The 22,814-nt window shown below is 45.2% G+C and overlaps 1 long non-coding RNA gene and 1 pseudogene across 3 annotated transcripts; one reads left to right on the top strand and one right to left on the bottom strand.

Annotated features, from left to right (window-relative positions):
• LOC140460073 (uncharacterized) overlaps window positions 1-6,171 on the top strand; it is a 52,610-nt pseudogene extending 46,439 nt beyond the window's left edge.
• A 2,413-nt stretch (window positions 6,172-8,584) lies between these two features.
• LOC140461025 (uncharacterized) lies at window positions 8,585-21,770 on the bottom strand. Of its 3 annotated transcripts, none has more exons than XR_011954453.1 (4): window positions 21,661-21,770; window positions 18,380-18,669; window positions 15,518-15,669; window positions 8,585-10,115 (listed from the first exon to the last, which is right to left on the bottom strand). It is a non-coding gene; the product is annotated as an uncharacterized lncRNA (long non-coding RNA). The 3 variants fall into 3 exon arrangements; XR_011954454.1 differs by lacking the exon at window positions 15,518-15,669 and adding an exon at window positions 12,468-12,632; XR_011954452.1 differs by lacking the exon at window positions 15,518-15,669.
• Between the last annotated feature and the right edge of the window lie 1,044 nt (window positions 21,771-22,814).

Genomic DNA, 22,814 nt, shown 5'->3' with positions numbered 1-22,814 from the left:
TTGTATTTTAACTATAGTGTTGAAATAAACGGCGTTTTCCTTCTTGTCGGGTGGTTGCATCACATCTGGAACACGCACTTCCCATCTACCTTGACATGTCAGGGTCTCGGCTACATTCTTATTGAGGGGGTCTGGTCCGATCCATTGCACTGGAAAGCCGTCGTGTTTAACCCAAAGACGCTGACAGTAATAGAAAAGGAAGGTGTGGTTGGCTTCAGTCACATGGTGGTAGGAACAGCTGTAGTTCTTGCCCTCGAAGCGGAACCAGGGGTGGTGCACGTTTTCCCTTATTCCCCCAGGCTGTTGCCAATGCTTTGGTGGTTTGGATATCATCATTGGGTATAGGGGAAACCCTAATGAGGGCAGCAGCTATGGGAGGAGATCTGGCAAGACGCTCAGCGACACTCATATCACTGTGTACCGTGTCGATGACCAAACACACCTCTGAACTGACTACGCGTAATTAAAACAGTTGATAGCCTTACAAAGGATGCGCACCGCGTGGCTAACTGCAGAAGAGGAGCTCGGACAGTTTGAGATGTGGGTGTGCACCAAGTCTGGAAGTTTGAGTATCAGGTACCAAACAATGGGCTGCAGAGCAAGGGATCCCACTGAGGCATGCCATCACCCAGGAAGTTGTGGAGCAATTCAAAACTCGCCAAAAGATGAACAGTTCCACTTGACGAGGTCGTGGTTCGATCTTGCAACAACCCTTTCGATATATTTTGACCAGGCTGAGAACCAAATCGGTAACCTGGTAATCGTACACCCCTGTGTGAAAGGAACCTGAGCCAGAACAGTAAAAGGATTCCATATCCTGATCTTATTATACGGGGGAGCCAGTGGAAATACAAACTGACAACGGGTCATGTTCTGCAGCGTGAGCAGCGCAGTATGTGAGAATGGGATCCAGTGGGTGTAGCACAGTTCCTGTTACCCACACGCTGCAGGGTTATTGGAACATATCAATGGACTTGTGAGGCAAACGGTTGACACCCACGCAGACGCTCAGGGTGGGTTGTGGGTCTTACCCCCAGGTAGAATGCGATCTAGACAACCGCTCCCAACCCGGGTACCTCCAGCAGTACAATGACAAGTGATACCCAGATGACCATAAGCGGATGACAGAGTTGTCTGTCTGTAATGGGTACAAGGTATTGGATCCACTATCCCAGCCAGCCAGTCATACCTGGGGACAGGGAGATATTTATTGGATATTATTATAGGGTAAAGATATTCCTGATTGGGGAGGGGCGGGGCGGGGGAAGAAAAAACAAAGTGGGGGGGGGTAGGCATGATTATGGTATGGTGAATCGGATATTAAACTAACAACAAAACTCCCTTCTGTTGCAGCAAACTGATGACGTGGTAACTGCTGCAGTGCCTGTGTTTCCTCCTGCCTTGAATGACACGAGATCTACCATCACCTGCACAATCTCACCACAGAATACGGTCTAGAGGATGGAGTCGTCATAATAATAACTGTAGGCGAAATAATGTTCATTGTTCACCGGGTGAAGAGAGTACCTTGCTGAACATTACATGCACGTGTAATAACCCACGTACTCCCATCTCCAGGGAACAGGAACTTAGTCATCTTTATCCCACCTGGCTACTGTTCACTAAAAAACAACTACTGTTACTCTGTGACATAGTTAAAAATCACACACGACACCAGGTTATAGTCCCACAGGTTCATTTGGAAGGACACGCTTTCATAGTGCTGTTCGTTCATGAGGCAGCTAGTGGAGTAAAGTCATAGGGCACAGAATTTATGGCACCTCCACATCATGACTGTATGACGTGGAATCGCACCATACCCCTCGATTACTGTGCAACATTAGATGGCAATAACTACACCTCACTGTTGCCCTGAAATAAGACTATCAGAAGGCAGTGTCTAAAGGAGGCCTTATCTAACAGTAGCTCAAATGAAAATTGGTGTAATGTCTTGCTTTTAAATGGTGATTGGCTACTATTCCATAGAATTCCTGCAGTGTGGAAAAAGGCCCTTCAGGCCAACAAATCCATACTGACCCTCTGAAGAGTAACCTACCCAGACTCATTCCCCTGCCCTATTATCCTACATTTACCCCTGACTAATGCACCTTGAACATTATGGGCAATTTGGGACAGCCAATTCACCCTGACCTGCACATCTTTGGACTGTGGGAGGAAACCGAAGCACCCGGAGGAAACCCACGCAGACACTGGGAGGAGGATGTGCAAACTCCACACAGACAGTTGTCCGAGATTAGACAGCTATGGCTGACAAAGGAAGTCAGGAAATGTATTAAAGAAAAAGAGAGATCCTATAAAGTGGCCAAGAGCAGTGGGAAATCAGAAGATTGGGAAGGCTACAAAAACAAACAGAGGATAACAAAGAGAGTAATAAGAAAGGAGAGGATCAAATATGAAGGTAGGCTAGCTAGTAATATTAGAAATTATAGTAAAAGTTTCTTTCAATACATAAGAAACAAACGACAGGCAAAAGTAGATATTGGGCCACTTCAAACTGATGCTGGAAGCCTAGTGATGGGAGATAAGGAAATAGCAGGAGAACTTAACAAGTACTTTGCGTCAGTTTTCACAGTGGAAGACATGAGTAATATCCCAACAATTAAACGGAGTCAGGGGGCTGAGTTGAGTATGGTTGCCATTACAAAAGAGATAGTGCTAGAAAAGCTAAAAAGTCTTAAAATTGATAAATCTCCTGGCCCCGATGGGATACATCCTAGAGTTCTGAGAGAGGTGGCTGAGGAAATAGCGGAGGCGTTGGTTGAAATCTTTCAAGAGTCACTGGAGTCGGGGAAAGTCCCGGATGATTGGAAGATCGCTGTTGTAACCCCCTTGTTCAAGAAAGGATCAAGACAAAAGATGGAAAATTCTAGAATCCATCATTAAGGATGAGGTTTCTAAATTCTTAGAAGAGCAGACTCTGATGAGAACAAGTCAACATGGATTTAGTAAGGGGAGGTCATGTCTGACAAACCTGTTAGTATTCTTTGAAGAGGTGACAAGTAGGTTAGACCAGGGAAACCCAGTGGATGTGGTCTATCTAGATTTCCAAAAGGCCTTTGATAAGGTGCCACACGGGAGGCTGCTGAGCAAGGTGAGGGCCCATGGTGTTCGAGGTGAGTTACTGGGATGGATTGAGGATTGGCTGTCTGACAGAAGGCAGAGAGTGGGATAAAAGGTTCTTTTTCGGAATGGCAGCCGGTGACAAGCGGTGTCCCGCAGGGTTCAGTGTTGGGGCCATAGCTGTTCGCATTATATATTAATGATCTGGATGAAGGGACTGGGGGCATTCTAGCGAAGTTTGCAGATGATACGAAGTTAGGTGGACAGGCAGGCAGTACTGAGGAAGTGGAGAGGCTACAGAAGGATCTAGACAGTTTGGGAGAGTGGTCCAGGAAATGGCTGATGGAATTCAATGTGAACAAATGCGAGGTCTTGCACTTTGGAAAACAGAATACAAGCACAAACTACTTTCTAAACGGTGAGAAAATTCGTAAAGCCAAAGTACAAAGGGATCTGGGAGTGCTAGTCGAGGATTCTCTTAAGGTCAACATGCAGGTTGAGTCCGTGATTAAGAAAGCGAATGCAATGTTGTCACTTATCTCGAGGGTTGGAATATAAAAGCACCATTGTGCTACTGAGACTTTATAAAGCTCTGGTTAGGCCCCATTTGGAGTACTGTGTCCAGTTTTGGTCCCCACACCTCAGGAAGGACATACTGGCACTGGAACGTGTGCAGCGGAGATTCACATGGATGATCCCTGGAATGGTTGGTCTAACATATGAGGAACGGCTGAGGATCCTGGGATTGTATTCATTGGAGTTTAGAAGATTAAGGGGAGACTTAATAGAGACGGACAAGATAATACATGGCTTGGAAAGGGTGGACGCTAGGAAATTGTTTCCGTTAGGTGAGGAGACTAGGACCCGTGGACACAGCCTTAGAATTAGAGGGGGTCAATTCAGAACAGAAATGCGGAGACATTTCTTCAGCCAGAGAGTGGTGGGCCTGTGGAATTCATTGCCACAGAGTGCAGTGGAGGCTGGGACGCTAAATGTCTTCAAGGCAGAGATTGATAGATTCTTGTTGTCTCGAGGAATTAAGGGCTACGGGGAGAATGCGGATAAGTGGAGTTGAAATGCCCATCAGCCATGATTGAATGGCGGAGTGGACTCGATGGGCCGAATGGCCTTATGTCCACTCCTATGTCTTATGGAAACAAACCCGGGTCCCTGGCCCTATGAGGCAGTACCACTAACCACAGCCACCGTGCCAGCCAAAGCTAGCATCTTATGTCAAGATGTTTGAGAGATATGGGACATGGATTCTGGTGTGTGAGCTTACAGTGGACTGAGTGGAAGGGCCCATCCAAAACCTATAGATACCCCATCTTCACTTGTATGATGCATATATTCCAGTGGCAAAACAAAATATGGTTTTGACTGTGACAGTGGAAATAACTAATGGAAAAAAAAATTACCCTTCTATTGCTGTCCTATTAACACTACAGAGGTGTAGTAGAAGTAATGTACTCTGTTTCATTCTAGCTGGAGCTGGGACAGAGACAGGTGCATTAAATTCTAATGATATTGCAACTTTGCGAAATGGGATTGTTAAAGTTGGGCAACTCACTGTCAAATTAGCTGCTGTATGGACCAAGCCATTAGCACATAGAGATTTAGCAGATTGGTCTCTGACCAACATGGTTTGGAGGTTTGCTGATACCTATCTAGGGCCTCACACTTAGGCGGATCTTAATGCAGAAGTCATTTGAACATAGTGCAATTTGTTAGAGGGACTTGACACACGAACTAACAACCTCGTTGCTTTCCAAACTTCTGTGCTGTTGAAAACGGTTATTTAGTCTCACATATGCTAACTTAATGCTTAGAAGTGATGCATTAAAATCTAATTGTAACCCCATAGTATGACATGCTACTATTTTAACTTTAAATAGTAAACAGTGATAAATATGGTGCAAGTTTATCGCCCCATCTGTTGGGAGGTATGTTGTGGGAACCTGTATTTATGGGAAATGGCTGGATGATAACAATCAAACCCACAGGTGGGTGGTTGTGAACAATAGCCTGAAGGCCCAGTGTGCCTCTTCCACACCCCTACCTTCGAACCATGTAGATTGCAGTCTAGCAGGGCGACCTGCACATGAAGGAAATTACTGTCAGTGATACAGCCATTCACACAACTGGCCCTGTCCACAGGTGTGTAACTAGTACTCATACAGTATATCTTAATGATGAGTGAGAGAGAGAACCGCCCAGCAACTTGTATAGTGGTAAAAGTTATGTTCTTCATGATGCTGTTGGAAATAAACATACAGAATTAAAGAACAGCAGCTGGTAACTGTGAACTGCTCCACTACAGTTACAACATTTCAAAGACATATGGACAGGTACATGAATAGGAAAGGTTGAGGGGGATATGGGCTAAACACAAGCAAGCAGGACTAGTTTAGTTTGAGAAACTTGGTCAGCGTGGACGGGTTGGCTTGAAGGGTCTCTTTCCATGCTCTACGACTCTAGGCACCTCTATATAGGACATTTGATAAACTACAGGTGTTCCTTGCACATTATAAACACGCTTCACTGTCGTTTGATAGCAGTGTACCATGACATATTGCAGCGAGAATCTGCCATCACTTACAGCAGTGATCAATTAATTCATAAAGTGGACAATTTAGGAATTCTTACCGTATGTAATTAGTGGGATGTATTTAACCGGTGGTCACCAATGCTTCAGCAGCTTTTATTGGCACCGGCGTATTTTTTTTTGGATTAGATTAGATTCGATTCCCTACAGTGTGGAAACAGGCCCTTCGGCCCAACAAGTCCACACCGACCCTCTGAACAGCAACCCACCCAGACCCATTTCCCTATGAGTAATGGACCCAACACTGTGGGCAATTCACCCTAACCTGCACATCTTTGAACTGAGAGAGAAAACCGGAGCATCCAGAGGAAACCCACACAGACACGGGGAGAATGTGCAAACTCCACACAGACAGTCACCCGAGGCTGGAATCGAACCTGGGACCCTGGTGCTGTGAGGCAGCAGTGCTAACCACTGACCCACCGTGCCACCCTCAGACTGTTTGCTTCTTGTTTTTATTTACTGATATAATGGCTTATAAACTTTGTCACATGTATAATTAGCTTGCAAAGGTTGGGATGTCAGGTATAGATCCAAAAACGATACCTCCAAGCCAGATCATTAGGGTTTAATTGGACATGGCAATAAGCAGATGGAGAGTGGAGAAATTTGTGAGAACAGGCTTTCATTTTGCAAGAGATTGGCCTCAGCGTGAGAATAGGCCATTTTGCAGTGACCCAGAGACTTGGTTTTGACATGTTTGTGACTGCCAAGCATTAAGGCAATTCAGCACATAACATCAAGTCCAGTACCTTATTAATATTGGGGCGTTTTCCCAGTCCATTGGACTTCGCCATCGGACTGGGTGCCCTGGAAACTGAGATCGATCTTGAAGTGCCAGCCATCACGCGAGACTCACTTGTTTAAACGTATCTAAAGTAGTTTTAAGTTAATAATTTTCTTTAAATATATCTGAAGTACTTAAGAGATAGTAAGTAATCTTAGCTAATATATTTGCATTATATCGAAGCGCACATGTTCTCCCTAAAATCAGACAAGACTGAATGTCAGTGCATGCAGGGATACAATGGCTGAGCGGTCGATGGAATATTCAGTGCACATGGAGGTAGGGGCTGGTTGGTGCTGGTGCTGGCAAATGTTCATTCTAAAGAAGTCCCACCCGAAGTAGTGACCATTCATTTGACTTTCTCGTCATGAGTGACCTCCTGTGCAATTCCCCCCGTTTGGTTTTCCATTTCAATTTGTCCAGGGCAGCCTCAGGATTCAGGCTATGTTTCAGTTTGCATGACCCTGCGGTTTGGTCTCAGTTGGAACATCGTGTCTGCTTCTGGGGGCCTGCCATTAAGAAGGATGTGAAGGACTCTCAAGAGAGTCATCGAGTGATGCAGCACAGGAAGAGACCCTTTGGGTCATTGTGTCCAAGTCAGTCATCAACTACCTATCTATTCTAATCGCTTTTCCCAGCACTTGGCGCGTGGTCAGTCATCAAAATATTTCTAACTTGTTGTGATGATTCCCGTCTCTACACAGATACCTACCACTCTCTGGCTGAAACAATTTATTCTTAAATACCCTCTGATGCTACTGCCCTGTCTCTTACATCTATGCTCCCTTGTTATTGATCCTGTTACTAATGAGGAAAAGTTCTTCCTCTCATTCCTATGTCTGCCTCTCATAATTTTGTAGATCTCAATCAGGTCCTCCCTCAACCTCTTCTCCTTCAAAGAGAACACTGGAACGTACTCTGCCTCTGTTAACTGTTAAGCTTCTCCATCCTCAGAACATCCCAGAGAGTCTCCTCTGTACCCTCTCCAGAATAGTCACAATCCTTCTACGATGCAGTGATCAGAACCGCACACAGTACTCCAGCTGTGGCCCGAGTAATGTCATATACAGCTCCACCATAACCTCCCTGTTCTTGTATTCAATGCCTCGACAAATAGAGGCAAGTAAGTTATGTGCCGACTTAACCGCCTGTTGTGTTTGGAGTGCAGATTTGTTTTTTTTTAAGCTTTCACAGGACGTGGGTGACACCAGCGAGACTGGCATTTAGTGACCATCACTCCATGTCGGGACTCCTACAGTGCTGTAAATTGGGAGTTCCAGGATTTCACCTAGTGATAATGAAGGAACGGTCGATAGAGTTCCAAGTCAGGCTGGCATGTGATGATGGTGATGTTCGGTTTGAGGTTTCTACCTGAAAACATTTCCCCTGACGTCCAATAAAAGGTATTTCCAACAGATAATCCGTCTCAGTCCGGGACAGAAACTGAGTTCGCTGTACATAAATCCACCCCATCTCAGCCCCTACAATGGAGCTTCCAAAGTCCATCACTATCAGAAATTCAGAAGAGCTGAATACAGTTTGTTCTGTGTTAATTCTCCTGTACCCATATTGTGATAAGGACATGAGCAATCTGCAAAGGTGTAAACATTGGTGGGCAAAAACATGGCAGATGCATTTTCATGCAGCAAAGTGTATGGTCATGCTCAGTAGCAGGAAGAATCAAAAGGCAGGCCGTTATTTATATGGAGACTCCAAAAAAAGAGCACATGGAGGGGTCTTGTGTATGAAACACGGAACGAATTATCATACGGGTGCAGCAAGTAATTAAGAAGGCAAATAAAATTTGAGTCTCTATCGCTAGTTGATGTGAGTTTAAAAATAGAAAAGTTTTCCTTCAACTGTACAAGGTGTTGCTGAGACTATACCTGCAGTAGTGTGTACAGTTATTTTAAAAAGTGATGTACTGGCATTAGAAATAGTTCAAAAGTTGGGATGGTTCCCAGGATGAAGGGGCTGACTTATCGAGGATGGCTAAACAGGTTAGGTCTCAGTTCTGAAGAAATGTCCTACCAGCCTCAAAATACTAACTCCATCTCTTAAGATGCTTTCACACTTGTTGAGTTTCTCTAGCATTTTCTGTTTTTTCTAGGCTTTTATTAATTAGTGTGTACAACAATGGGCTGATCTTATTGAAGCATACAAAGGTTCTAAGCGGTGGGGGTTGATGGGATAGATGTTGAGATAATCTCACTCATGGGGATCTATGAAACATGGATACACTTCCACAGAATAAAGGGACTCTCACCTAAAACTGAGAAGGGAAGGTAATTTTCCTGTGAGGGTACTGAATTCTGGAATTCTCTACCCCACAGAACGAGAGAGGCTACATTACTGAAAGTAATTAAGAGGATGTATATAGATTTTTGAAATGTCAGGCTGTTGAAGCAATGAGGAGCTGTCACAAAAGGCAGTCGAGGCCTGGGGCAGATTAGCCATGATCTTTCAAAATAGCTGGAGAGGCTTGAGGGGACGAATGGCCTGTGCCTACTCCTGTTGTAATGTTTATTCCAACCATCTGTCAAAGAAGTTTCCAAACTTCCTACTGTCACTCAGGATAGAAATCAAAAACAGCCAAATATTTCTTCTCAGGTGAACGTTGCTGTGTGTATAAATCCTCCCCTTCTACCTAGCTTGAATGGCTGACTGGCCAATTTGTGTTCGTACCTCCTATGGTTAGAATCTGGTTTTCTCTGGAGACGGTTATTGCCTGGCCAGTTTTCAGTCAAGATTGAATTGAGTCTCATTTAGCTTCACATGGATACGGACTACTTCTGGTGCTGAATATTGTACAATCATTGGGGAATATAATGACCGAGGGAAAGGCATTGCTGAGTCAACTGCAGTTGGTTGGCCCAAAGGCACAATCTTGAGGAACTCCTGCAGTGATTGAACTCGAGCACCCATAAGGATCTTCCTTTGTATTAGACAGCACTCTAACAAGTGGAGTGTCTTCATCCTAATCCCCACAAACCTCATTCAGGCTTCCTTGACAAAAACAGGAATTGCCGGAAAAGCTCGGCAGGTCCGGCAGCATCTGTGGAGAGAAATCAGATGAGGAAGGATCACAGGACCCGAAGCATTAACTTTGATTTCTCTGCCCAGATGCTGCCAGACCTGCTGAGCTTCTCCAGCAACTTCTGTTTCCATTTCTGATTTACAGCATCCGCAGTTCTGTCGGGTTTTTAAATTCGTACAGCCTCATTGATCTAATTCTGGTCAGCAGGAAAAAAAAAAGTGACATCGACAGACCTGTGAAGGACTTAGCAACAACTTGCTCACTGAACATTCAGTTGTGTTTCCACCAAGGCCAGTCAGCTCCTGCCATCGTGATACCCATAGTCCAAATATGGACAAAAGAGCTGAGAATTCCTGAGTTGAGGTGACCGACTGGATGCTGCATTCGGTTAAATGTAGCCTTGAAGTTATTCTGGTATTGTCGCTGCATCTTCTCACACAAGAAGCTTTTAAGATGAGTGAATTGTAACATTCCAGAATTAAAAGATTCAACCATATGTTAAAATAACATTTGGACATCCACTCTGGCCAGAAAATTAAATTTCAAAGATGATTCTTCAATCAGAAAGCTTCTGAAATTCACCATTTAGCCAGTAGTCTTTCTTCCTATGAAATAAAACACAAATCATACAGTATTTTATGAAGAGGTAGTAATTTCATTTGATTTTTCTTCATATTACTGTAATTAATTCTGAGGTAATTTTTTTAAAAAATATAATGCCCTTGGAAAAACTACCTCCAAATAAATATTAGACTGCCTTAAAGAATTAGGAGAAAGTGAGGACTGCGGATGCAGGAGATTGGAGTTGAAGAGTGTGGGACTGGAAAAGCACAGCCGGCCAGGCAGCATCCAACAAGCAGGAGAGTCGACATTGCGAGCACAAGCTCTTCATCAAGAAGCGCTTAAGCTCAAAACACCGACTCTCCTGCTCCTCGATGCTGCCTGCCCGGCTGTGTTTTTCCAGCACCACACTCTTTGACTCTGCCTTCAAGAATTCACAATTTCCCACATGATCAGGCAGATGCCTGGGTTGCAGCTGCACTCAAAAAGCTTGGCTAGGTGTTCAGCAAAGTCAAACCAAGAAAATGTTCTATTCCCAGACTGACAATTTTTCTAGTCAGACCATATTTGGAGTATTGTGTGCCCCTTATCTCAGGAAGGATGGACTGGCCCTGGAGCATGTTCAAAGGACAGTCATGAAGAATGGTCCCAGGAATGAAAAGCTTACTATATGAGGGATGTTTGAAGACTCTGGGTTAATACTTGATGGAGTTTAGAAGAGGAAGTGGGGGGGATTTAATTGAAATATACAGAATACTGAATGGCCTGGACACAGTAGATGTTCCAGTTGGGAAGACAGACTCGGGCCCGAGGGCATAGTCTTGGAGTAAAGGGAAAACCTTTTTGAACAGAAATAAGGAGAAACGTCTTCAGCCAGAGTGAGAGAATCTGGAATTCACTGCCACAGAAAGCTGTGGAGGCCAGGTCATTGAGTATATTTAAGACTGAGATAGATAGGGGATCAAGGGTTACAGGGAGAATGGGGTTGAGGAACATTTCAGCCATGATTGAATCCACTCTGCCATTCAATAGGCTGAATGGCCTAATTTAGATTAGATTAGATTACTTACAGTGTGGAAACAGGCCCTTTGGCCCAACAAGTCCACACCGACCTGCCGAAGCGCAACCCACCCAGACCCATTCCCCTACGTTTACCCCTTCATCTAAAACTATGGGCAATTTAGCATGGCCAATTCACCCTGACCTGCACATCTTTGGACTGTGGGAAGAAACCGGAGCACCCGGAGGAAACCCACGCAGACACGGGGAGAGTGTGCAAACTCCACACAGTCAATCGCCTGAAGGCGGGAATTGAACCCGGGTCTCTGGTGCTGTGAGGCAGCAGTGCTAACCACTGTGCCACCGTGCCGTTCTGCTCCTATGTCTTATGATGACTTCTGAAAAGAAAAATTACATTTGCAGGTGTCACAGACGGATTGCAAGTTTTAACAACTAATCTCCCTCCATATTTTCACAACCCGTCCAGAAACAGATTTTCTCTCTCCCCCTGTTTTAAATAGCCTTGGCATATTTTTGTACTCCTTTTGCTTGACTTTGTAAGGACGGCACCAACATCACAGCAGACGGAAGTTTAATGCAATACTATTCGATGTGGGGGTGGGGTGGGGGATATGCTTTGGAAGGGAAGACACACAAGTATGCAAGGAGAGATACAAATAAAATGAAACAGATTATTCAGTTAGCAATGACCCAAGTTGTAAAACAGCCATGGGGTACCAATTTACCAAAGTCTTTGCATTTAAGATGGAGTCCAAAACTGGAATTAGCAACCTGGAATTCCTTTGAGGGGTCTCATTCATTATCTAGCTGGCAGTTTAGAAATTATGGATGTTTCCTATCTGTAAAATTCCTTCAGAGGTGGAAGAATATTGCTGAAATTTCATTTGTACTTTGCTGTATTGATGAAAGAAACCTGATAACATGCAGATAACATAAACACATGGTTTCTGGTTGCCTTGTACAGGACAGGCTTCACTTTTTGGCCTGGAATTAAGGGTTCTGAGATAGTCAGTAGATGGTGTATAAAGTAAAATCGACACTGACTGACAAATATTTCAAAACAACTGAGCTCCAAACACTTAAAAAAAATCGCATAAACACCAGGTTACAGTACCAACAGGTTCATTTCCAAACAAACCTGCCCAGACTATAACCTGGTGTTGTGTGATTTTTTTAAAAAAAGGCTTTGTCCACCCCAGTCCAACACTGGCACCTCCAAACCACGAGCTCCCAGTGATGGGAGTTATGTGACCAAATCTCCTTGGCAGGCATTGGAGTGAACATTTCCCTCAAGACAGAGGCTTGCATTGCCCAAAGCCCATCTCAAAGATTACGTGAGGAAATTTATATCTTTTCACAGGATAGGGGCAACTTACACTCATTTGAATCCTGTCTCTATAGCAGTTGATAACATAATATTTTAATTCTCCAGTCCCATCAGGAGGTACATGATTCTACAGCCCACTTGGACTTCTGAACAGGTTTCTGGAAGGCGACTGCTTTGTCCTGTCACATGGTTTGTAGCAGCTGTCTTTATTAGGCTGTGTTTTAAAAACACAGTCACCAAATCATTATCGGTACATGCAAAAGTTGGTTTTAAACCAGTACATGACAAGATAATAACAGGAAAAGTGCAGGTAATTGCCAATGCTGACCCCTTAGGAACTCGACTACAAACCTTCCACCAGCTTAAAAAAAACATACCCATTAACCACTACTCTTTGTTTACTGTCCCTCGATCAATTCATGTTGGACTGCCATAGTGATAAAGGTTTAGATGGAGAGGAATTTCTTAAGTGTGTACAAGAATAATTTTCTGATTCAGTATGTGGATGTACCTAATAGAGAAGGTGCAAAACTTGACCTACTCTTGGGAAATAAGGCAGGGCAGGTGACTGAGGTGTCAGTGGGGGAGCACTTTGGGGCCAGCGACCATAATTCTATTCGTTTTAAAATAGTGATGGAAAAGGATTGACCAGATCTAAAAGTTGAAGTTCTAAATTGGAGAAAAGCCAATTTTGACAGTATTAGGCAAGAACTTTCAAAAGCTGATTGGAGGCAGATGTTCGCAGGTAAAGGGTCGGCTGGAAAATGGGAAGCCTTCAGAAATGAGATAACAAGAATCCAGAGAAAGTATATTCCTGTCAGGGTGAAAGGGAAGGCTGGTAGCTATAGGGAATGCTGGATGACTAAAGAAATTGAGGGTTTGGTTAAGAAAAAGAAGGAAGCAAAATGTCAGGTATAGACAGGATAGATCGAGGGAATCCTTAGAAGAGTATAAAGGAGGTAGGAGTATACTTAAGAGGGAAATCAGGAGGGCAAAACGGGGTCATGAGATAGCTTTGGCAAATAGAATTAAGGAGAATCCAAAGGGGTTTTACAAATACATTAAGGACAAAAAGGTAACTAGGGAGAGAATAGGGCCCCTCAAAGATCAGCAAGGTGGCCTTTGTGTGGAGCCACAGAAAATGGGGAAGATACTAAATGAATATTTTGCTTCAGTATTTACTGTGGAAAAGGATATGGAAGATATAGACTCTAGGGAAATATATGGTGACATCTTGCAAAATGTCCAGATTACAGAGGAGGAAGTACTGGATGTCTTGAAATAGTTAAAGGTGGATAAATTCCCAGGACCTGATCAGGTGTACTTGAGAACTCTGTGGGAAGCTGGAAAAGTGATTGCTGGGCCTCTTGCTGAGATATTTGTATCATTGATAGTCACAGGTGAGGTGCCAGAAGACTGGAGGTTGGCAAACATGGTGCCACGGTTTACAAAGGGCGGTAAAGACAAGCCAGGGAACTATAGACCGGTGAGCCTGACCTCGGTGGTGGGCAAGTTGTTGGAGGGAATCCTGAGGGACAGGATGTACATGTATTTGAAAAGGCAAGGACTGATAAGGGATAGTCAACATGGCTTTGTGCGTGGGAAATCATGTCTCACAAACTTGATTGAGTTTTTTGAAGAAGTAACAAAGAGGATCGATGAGGCAGGGCAGTAGATGTGATCTATATGGACTTCAGTAAGGCGTTTGACAAAGTTCCCCATGGGAGACTGATTAGCAAGGTTAGATCTCATGGAATACAGGGAGCACTAGCCATTTGGATACAGAACTGGCTCAAAGGTAGAAGACAGAGGGTGGTGGTGGAGGGTTGTTTTTCAGACTGGAGGCCTGTGACCACAAGGATCGGTGCTGGGCCCTCTACTTTTTGTCATTTACATAAATGATTTGGATGCGAGCATAAGAAGTACAGTTAGTAAGTTTGCAGATGACACCAAAATTGGAGGTGTAGTGGACAGCGAAGAGGATTACCTCAGATTACAACAGGATCTGGACCAGATGGGCCAATGGGCTGAGAAGTGGCAGATGGAGTTTAATTTAGATAAATGTGAGGTGCTGCATTTTGGGAAAGCAAATCTTATCAGAACTTATACACTTAATGGTAAGGTCCTAGGGAGTGTTGCTTAACAGAGATATTGGAGTGCAGGTTCATAGCTCCTTGAAAGTGGAGTGGCAGGTAGATAGGATAGTGAAGGCGGCATTTGGTATACTTTCCATAATTGGTTAGAGTATTGAGTACAAGAGTTGGGAGGTCATGTTGCAGCTGTACAGGACATTGGTTAGGCCACTGTTGGCATATTGCGTGCAATTCTGGTCTCCTTCCTATCGGAAAGATGTTGTGAAACTTGAAAGGGTTCAGAAAAGATTTACAAGGATGTTGTCAGGGTTGGAGGATTTGAGCTACAGGGAGAGGCTGAACAGGCTGGGGCTGTTTTCCCTGGAGGCTGAGGGGTGATTTTATAGAGGTTTACAAAATTATGAGGGGCATGGATAGGGTAAGTAGACAAAGTCTTCCTTGGGGTCAGGGAGTCCAGAACTAGAGGGCATAGGTTTAGGGTAAGAGGGGAAAGATATAAAAGAGACCTAAGGAGCAATTTCTTCACGCAGAGGGTGGTACGTGTGTGGAAGAAGCTGCCAGAGGATGTGGTGGAGGCTGGTACAATTGCAACATTTAAGAGGCATTTGGATGGGTATATGAATAGGAAGGGTTTGGAGGGATATGGGCCGGGTGCTGGCAGGTGGGACTAGATTTGGTTAGGATATCTGGTCGGCATAGACGGGTTGGACCGAAGGGTCTGTTTCCGTGCTGTACATCTCTATGACTCTGAGGTTTATTTGGAAGCACGAGCTTTCGGAGCGCTGCTCCTTCAACAGGTGGTTGTGGAGCAGCACCATATGACACAGAATTTATAGCAAAAGATTAGTGTCATGCAACTGAAATGATATATTGAACAAACCTAGATGCATTTTGTCAAGGTAAATTCGTGTCATATGGTCCAAACATAGAATTTCAGACACGCACTATCCTTTATGGAAAAAAAAAAGACGCTTCATATTTAAGTTTCAAACAGATGCCTATTTACCCTGGACATTCCTGAGTTCAAGATTCTCGATTCGAGAACAGAAGCTGACCCAGGGGTCCAGCGGCCACACCAGCCCCGGAGGCCCGCAACCTCCCACAGAGAGCACAGCGCGGCATGAGAAATTCGAAACCTGGAGATGAATGCTTCCAGTACTGCTGGAACGAAGCCAGGAGCGCAGGAGAGAGAGAGAGAAAAAACAAAATTACACAATTGAGGAAATCTACCGGGGAGTGGGTGAATGTCACTGTGCCATTGTCAATACATGATGACATCACAGACAGGAACACAGAGTCTGGGTCCATACAAACCCAGAGATCAGCCACACGTTGTGAAGGATGGGAGCAGAGGGACAGAGACCACCTACCGGAATGTTTTGCGGGAAAGAGGAATTTTTACTTGTAAGGTTAACTTTCTTTCATTATTTGTTCATGGGAATGTGGGCATCTCTTGCCCTTGAGAAGGTATTGTGGTGAACTGCTGCAGTCCCTGTGCGGTGGAGACCTCCACAGTACCACTGGGAAGGACCTGCAGGATTCTGACTCTGCAACAGCTGAAGGAAAGCGACATGTTTCCGAGATGACGTATAGCTCAGGTGGTTACTTGCAGGTGGTGGTTCCCAAGTGTTTGCAGCGTGTGCTTCCAAATGGCGGATGTTTGGGAGTTGCTGGGTGAGTTAATACAGTGCGTTTTGTAGATGGTACACGTTACTGGCACTGCGCATCAGTGGTGAAGGGAGTGAATTCTGCCTTGTAGATAGTGGATAGGCTTTGGGGAGTCAGGAATTGGGAAACACTAGGATAGTTCCCAGTGTGGCAAAGGAGATTGAGGGAAGATTCGACAGAGCACTTGTGAGACAGGTTAGATGAAAGTCGTTCTCATTAGCTGACCTTGACAGGATTGCAGGACCAATTTAAGGTCATGGACAAGATCAGCAACTGGAAGGAGAGATTTGAGGGGTACATGTGAACATAACGTGGTAATCACTGGCACTCAATCTGAGAGGGAGGAAGCTAGGTTGGAAACAACTTTACTAAACTTAAGTAAGGGTTAAACAAAGGAATAAGGGCAGTGATTGCTGGAATAGACAGGGTAAGGAGTTTAGAGTGTGGTGCTGGAGAAGCACAGCAGGTCAGGCAGCATCCAAGGAGCAGGAGAATCAATGTTTTGGGAATAAGCCCTTCATCAGGAATGAGGCTTGTGAGCCAAGGGGGTAGAGAGATAAATGGGAGGGGAGTGGGGCTGGGAGGAAGGTAGCTGGGAAAGCGATACGTAGATGGAGGTGGGGGAAGGTATGTGATGGTGATAGGTCCAAGAGGAGGGTGGAGCGGATAGTTGGGAAGGAAAATGGGCAGGTAGGACAGTTGGAGGGTTGGATCAGGGATAAGGTTGGGGAGGGAGAGAGGAGGAAACTGGTGAAATCAACATTGATCCCGTGTGGTTGGAGGGTCCCAAAGCAGAAGAAGGTGTTTAGCAGCAAAGATGGTTGAGAAAAAACAGCAAACGTTTTATGAAATAGTTCATGGCTCACAGCTCAGGTATATCTCAGTGAGAAAGGAGGTTTCCAGGAAAGGGATTGGTCAACCCTGATTAACTAGGCAAACTGAAAGAAAAAAAAAGCAAAGATGCAGAAAAAGGCAAAGTTATGCACTTTGCCAGGAAGAATAGAGGAGCTGAATATTATTGAAAAGCTATAGCTTAGATAGCAAGAGCACAGAAGGATTTGAGTCCCTGTGCCTGAATCACAAAAGGCTAGCATCTATGTTCAGCAGGTATTCGGGAAGACAGGTAGAATGCTAGATGTTATTTCAATGGGAATAGTGTACAAAAAAAAAGGGAATTCTTACTAAAAATGTGTGAGGCATTTGTTAGATAACAACCAAAATACTGTGAACAATTTTGGTCTGACCACTTACTGAAGGAAAAATATTCTGGCATTGCAAACAGTCTAGAGAAGGTTTATTTCTTAAGATTAGATTCCCTACAATATGGAAACAGGCCCTTCAGCCCAACAAGTTCACACTGACTCTCCGAAGAGTAACCCACCCAGACCCATTCCCCTGTTCTATATTAGCCCCTGACTATTGCACCTAACACTAGGGCAATTTCCCACGGCCAATCCATCCTAACTTGCTCATCTTTGGATTGTGGGAGGTAAACGGAGCACCGAGAGGAAACCCACGCAGACACGGGGAGAATGTGCAAACTCCACACAGACAGTGGCCCGAGACTGGAATCGAACCTGGGTCCCTGGCACTGTGAGGCAGCAGTGCTAACCACTGAGCCACCGGGCCACCCCTTACTGAGGTTCACTTGGCTGATCACATGCAGAGAGGGGCTGTCTTAGGAAGAGAAGCTTAGTGGGTTCGAAGAACGAGAGGTGACCTTATTGAAACAGACAACATTCTTAGGGGACTTGACAAGGTTAATGTGGAATGGTTGTTTCTCTTTGTGGGCAGAATAAGGGGTGGCCCTTTAAGACAGTAAAGAGAAGGAATTTGTACTGTCAGAAGGCAGTGAATCTGTGGAATCCTTTACCACAGACAGCTGTAGAGTCTGGATTGTTATGTGCATTCAAGCTGAGAGAGAGAAGATTTTTACTCAGTAAGAGAGCCAAGCGTTATGTAGAAGAGGCAGGAAAGTGGAGTGGAGGATTATAAAATCAGCCGTGATCGCGTTGTATGTTGGACAGACTCAATGGGCTATTCCGACAGCAAATGGATGCTTACAGAGAGACATGGGCTAAATGCAGGCAAAAGGTATTACATCAGATTGGGATGTCTGGTCAGTGTGGATGAGTTAGACCAAAGGGTCTGTTTCCATGCTATATGATTCTATGATAATCAGCTAGAACTCAATACTTACACTCAAAGGCTGATAACATCCAGGCCCTGGCAAATCAAGGGCTTCTAGGAGAAAGTGAGGGCTGCAGATGTTGGAGATCAGAGCTTAAAAATGTGTTGCTGGAAAAGCGCAGGTCAGGTCATTCCCGAAGAAGGGCTTTATGCCTGAAACGTCGATTCCCCTGCTCCTTTGATGCTGCCTGACCTGCTGCGCTTTTCCAGCAACACATTTTTTAAAATCAAGGGCTTCTGTCAGATTCTTGATATGCAGCTTTGTTTGAGTTCCTCATTTGCGAATCCTGTTGTAATATCCTGGATTGGAGTTTAGAAAATGCATTATTTTCAGTCAGGTCAGAAGTTCAGAAAAGAAAGACTTTTCTCTTGCTCTGAGTTAGGATTCAGGATATAAAGAGTTATAGATTTATACAGCATGGAAACCAACCCTCCCGTTCAACCAGTCCACGCTGAACATAATCCCAAACTAAACTAGTTCCACCTGCCCGCTCCTGGCCCACAACCTTCCAAAGCATTTCCTTACTCATCTACTTATCCAAATGTCTTTAAACATTGTAATTGTACCCACATCCTCTGGAAGTTCATTCCACACACGAATCACCTGTTGTGTAAAATAAAACTGCCCCATGTTTTTTTTAAATCTCTCTCCTCTCACCTAAAACATGTGCCCCATCCTAGGGAAAAGACAACAACCATCAACTCTATACCCCTCATCATTTTATAAACTTCTATAAGGTCGCCTCTCAACCTCCTATGCTGCATTGAAAAAAAAAGTCCTAGTTTTTCTCAATAACTCAAACCTTCCATACCTGGTAATATCCTGGTAAGTCTCTTCTGAACCCTCTCCAGCTTAATAATATCCTTCCTATAAATGGGTGATTAGAACAGGACACAGTATTCCTCACCAGTATCCTGAACAACCTCAACATGACTTCCCAACTCCCAATACTCAAAAGGACAGAGCAAAAAAAAGGTCAGCATGCCCAAACACCTTTGTCACCACCCTGTCTATATGTGATGCAGACTTCAAAAGAATTATGTACTTGACCCCAGGTCCCTCTGTTCTACAACAGTACCCAAATTTAAGACAATTGGCAGTATCTAAAGGAAAAGCAACTTTTATGCAGAAACTAAGAACAAAAAATTGCTGGAAAATACTCCGCAAGTCTGGCAGCATCTGTGGAGAGAAAGCAGTTAGCATTTTGAGTTCAGTGACCCTTCTTCAAAACTGATGGTAACTAGGAAAATGTGGCATATACACTGAAGACAGGAGAAAGAGGAGTACACAGTAGGTAGAGACATAGCCCAGAGGGACAGAAAGACAGTTAGCAGACAAAGGGACAGACAGTGGTAAGCCACGGAAGACTGAAAAGCTAATAATTGGAACCATTAGCAGGTAAAATTAGGTTGGCTATGCTGAAAGCTGCACATGTGATGATGACATATTTTGAAGTGTGGGGGTGGGTAAAGGACATTGAAGGAGGTGCTTAGGCCCAAACATTATTGGATTTGATATGGAATCCTGAAAGCTGCAAAGTCCTCAAGTGGAAAGCCTCAACTGGAGCACTGAACAGGCCCAACTCAAACGTTTAGCCAGCGAACATTTGGTGTGGTGTATTGAAGTGGTAGGCTCCATCTCTACCAATCACATACTCCTTTCCCTTCCCACCAACTCCTAGTTTCAGAGAATCTCTAGTGTGGCCCTTTGGTCCAACAAGTCTACACTGACCCACCGAACAGTAACCCAGCCTATTATCTATATTTACCCCTGACCAATGCACCTAACCTACATATCCCTGAACATTATGGACAATTTAGCATGGCCAATTCACCCTAACCTGCACATCTTTGGATTGTGGGAGGAAACCAGAGCACCCAGAGGAAACCCATGCAGACACAGTGAGAATGTCTCTGTGGGGTTTGCACAATGTGAACTAACCACTGTGTGTGCTAACCACTGAGCCACCATGCCACTCCTTCAGTATATATACCCTCTGCTAGTTACCATCAACTCTGAAAAATGAGTCACTGCATCCAAAACATGAACTCTCTACAGATGCTGCCAGACCTGCTGAATTTCTCCAGCAATTTATTGTTCTGTTCTTGACTTCCAGCAACCGCAGTTCTGTGTTTTACTTTAATGTTCCATGAAGTAGTGGGAAAAGGGGGAGCAAGCTTTGCTCCCCTTTCTTCATTGCACAGTTCAGCCCAATCGATAAGACATTGGGTGTGAAAGTTTCATGCAACTCATTGGACAAGTTCCGTGACTACCTGGTCAGGTCCACACCCCCCTACAACCCACCCTCCCATCCAGGCACCTTCCCCTGCCACCGCAGGAATTGCAAACCCTGCGCCCACACCTCCTCCCTCACCTCCATCCAAGGCCCTAAAGGAGCCTTCCACATCCATCAAAGTTTTACTTGCACATCCATTAATATCATTTATTGTATCCGTTGCTTCCGATGCGGTCTCCTCTACACTGGGGAGACTGGACGCCTCCTAGCGGAGCGCTTTAGGGAACATCTCCGGGACACCCACACCAATCAACCACACCGCCCCGTGGCCCAACATTTCAACTCCCCCTCCCACTCTGCCGAGGACATGGAGGCCCTGGGCCTCCTTCACCGCCGCTCCCTCACCACCAGACGCCTGGAGGAAGAACGCCTCATCTTCCGCCTCGGGACACTTCAACCCCAGGGCATCAATGTGGACTTCAACAGCTTCCTCATTTCCCCTTCCCCCACCTCATCCTAGTTTCAAACTTCCAGCTCAGTAACTGTCTCCTTGACTTGTCCGACCTGCCTATCTCCTTTTCAACCTATCCACTCCACCCTCTCCTCCTTGACCTATCACCTCCATCCCCTCCCCCACTCACCCATTGTACTCTATGCTACTCTCTCCCCACCCCCACCCTCCTCCAGCTTATTCTCTCCACGTTTCAGGCCTTTATTCCTGATGAAGGGCTTTTGCCCGAAATGTCGATTTTACTGCTGTGCTCTTCCAGCACCACTCATCCAGAATCTGGTTTCCAGCATCTGCAGTCATTGTTTTTTTTAACCAAATTGTAAATGGACAACCTCCTCCCAGTCACTGCCCCCTACAAAGATGGCGCTGCACATGCTGCCCCCCTGCCCCCAATAAAGATGGCAGCCGCTTTCCCTGAGGCCTGTCACTGGGAGATAAGCCTCGGCCGTCGTTCCCTTTGGTGTGAAGGAGGGGGAGGAAACCTGTAAGTTTTATCCGGGGTTCGCGGCTGACATAAGGCGTTAAGAAATCCTTTCCACTCACCGTCAATCGTGTCCTATCTATTGCCAGCAGCTTCTTGTCATGGTGTGTGTGACCTGCTCCAAGCGTTGGCGTTGGCAAACCTTCCCCGGTCCCAGCGGCACTGCGCATGCTCACTGCGACGGCGGACAACTTCACCCGGGGGCGGGGGGGGGAGAATGGGCGTGGCTTGAGCTTCAGCTTGGGTGGCTGTTGCAACCACCTATGGGAATGAATGAGGGGCGGGACTGGGGGGGACTGAGCCGCGCATGGTCCTCCAGCCAATAGGAGTGAATGGTGGGCGGGACTGGAGGACTGAGCGGAGCTGAGTCCTCCAACTACTGGGAGTGAATGATGGGCGGGACTGGAGGATCAAGCTGCTCTGGTCCTCCAACCAATGGGAGTGAACGAGGGGCGGGACAGGAGGATCCCGACGGCGGGGTTGGTCTTCCACCAGCCTATTCAGGTCTTTCTGCAGCCTCCGTGCTGCACAACAGTCTTTGATCCTCCTTTGCATCTTCTGCAAACTTCGAAACGATGTCCTCAGTTCCTCATCGAGATCGTTCATATATAAAGTGAATAGTTGTTAAAAATCACACAACACCAGCTGACCAATATAAGAGCATACCAAATGTCTTCTTCACTATCCTATCTACCTGCGACTCCACTTTCGAGGAGCTATGAACCTGCACTCCAAGGTCTCTTTGCTCAGCAACACTCCCTTGAACAGTTTCATTTGGAAGCACTTCCAAAGGAACAGCATTGACAAAGGGTCAGTTAGAACTCGAAACGTCAGCTCTTTTCTCTCCTTTCCTCAGATGCTGCCAGACCTGCTGAGATTTCCCAGCATTTTCTCTTTTGGTTCCAAATAAATCTGTTGGCTAATCTGGTCGGCATGGACGGGTTGGACCGAACGGTCTGTTTCCATGCTGTACATCTCTACGGCTCTATGACTATAACCTGGTGTCATGTAATTTTTAACTCTGCCCAGCCCAGTCCAACACTGGCTCCTCCAAATCAAATTGTGATTCCAACACTAATCCCTGCCGAATTCCCCCTGTTCCTAGCTGCTATCTTCAGAAAGTCCTCTTTATCCTCACTCTTTGTCTTCTTCCACTGCCAGTCAGCCAATCCTTTATCTGTGCCAGTATGTTGCTCTTTACATCATGGATTCTTAT

Source organism: Chiloscyllium punctatum, chromosome 36, assembly GCF_047496795.1.
Source record: "Chiloscyllium punctatum isolate Juve2018m chromosome 36, sChiPun1.3, whole genome shotgun sequence".
NCBI lineage: Eukaryota > Metazoa > Chordata > Chondrichthyes > Orectolobiformes > Hemiscylliidae > Chiloscyllium > Chiloscyllium punctatum.
Note: the sequence above shows the minus strand (reverse complement) of the source record. Positions and strands in the feature narration are given on the sequence as shown.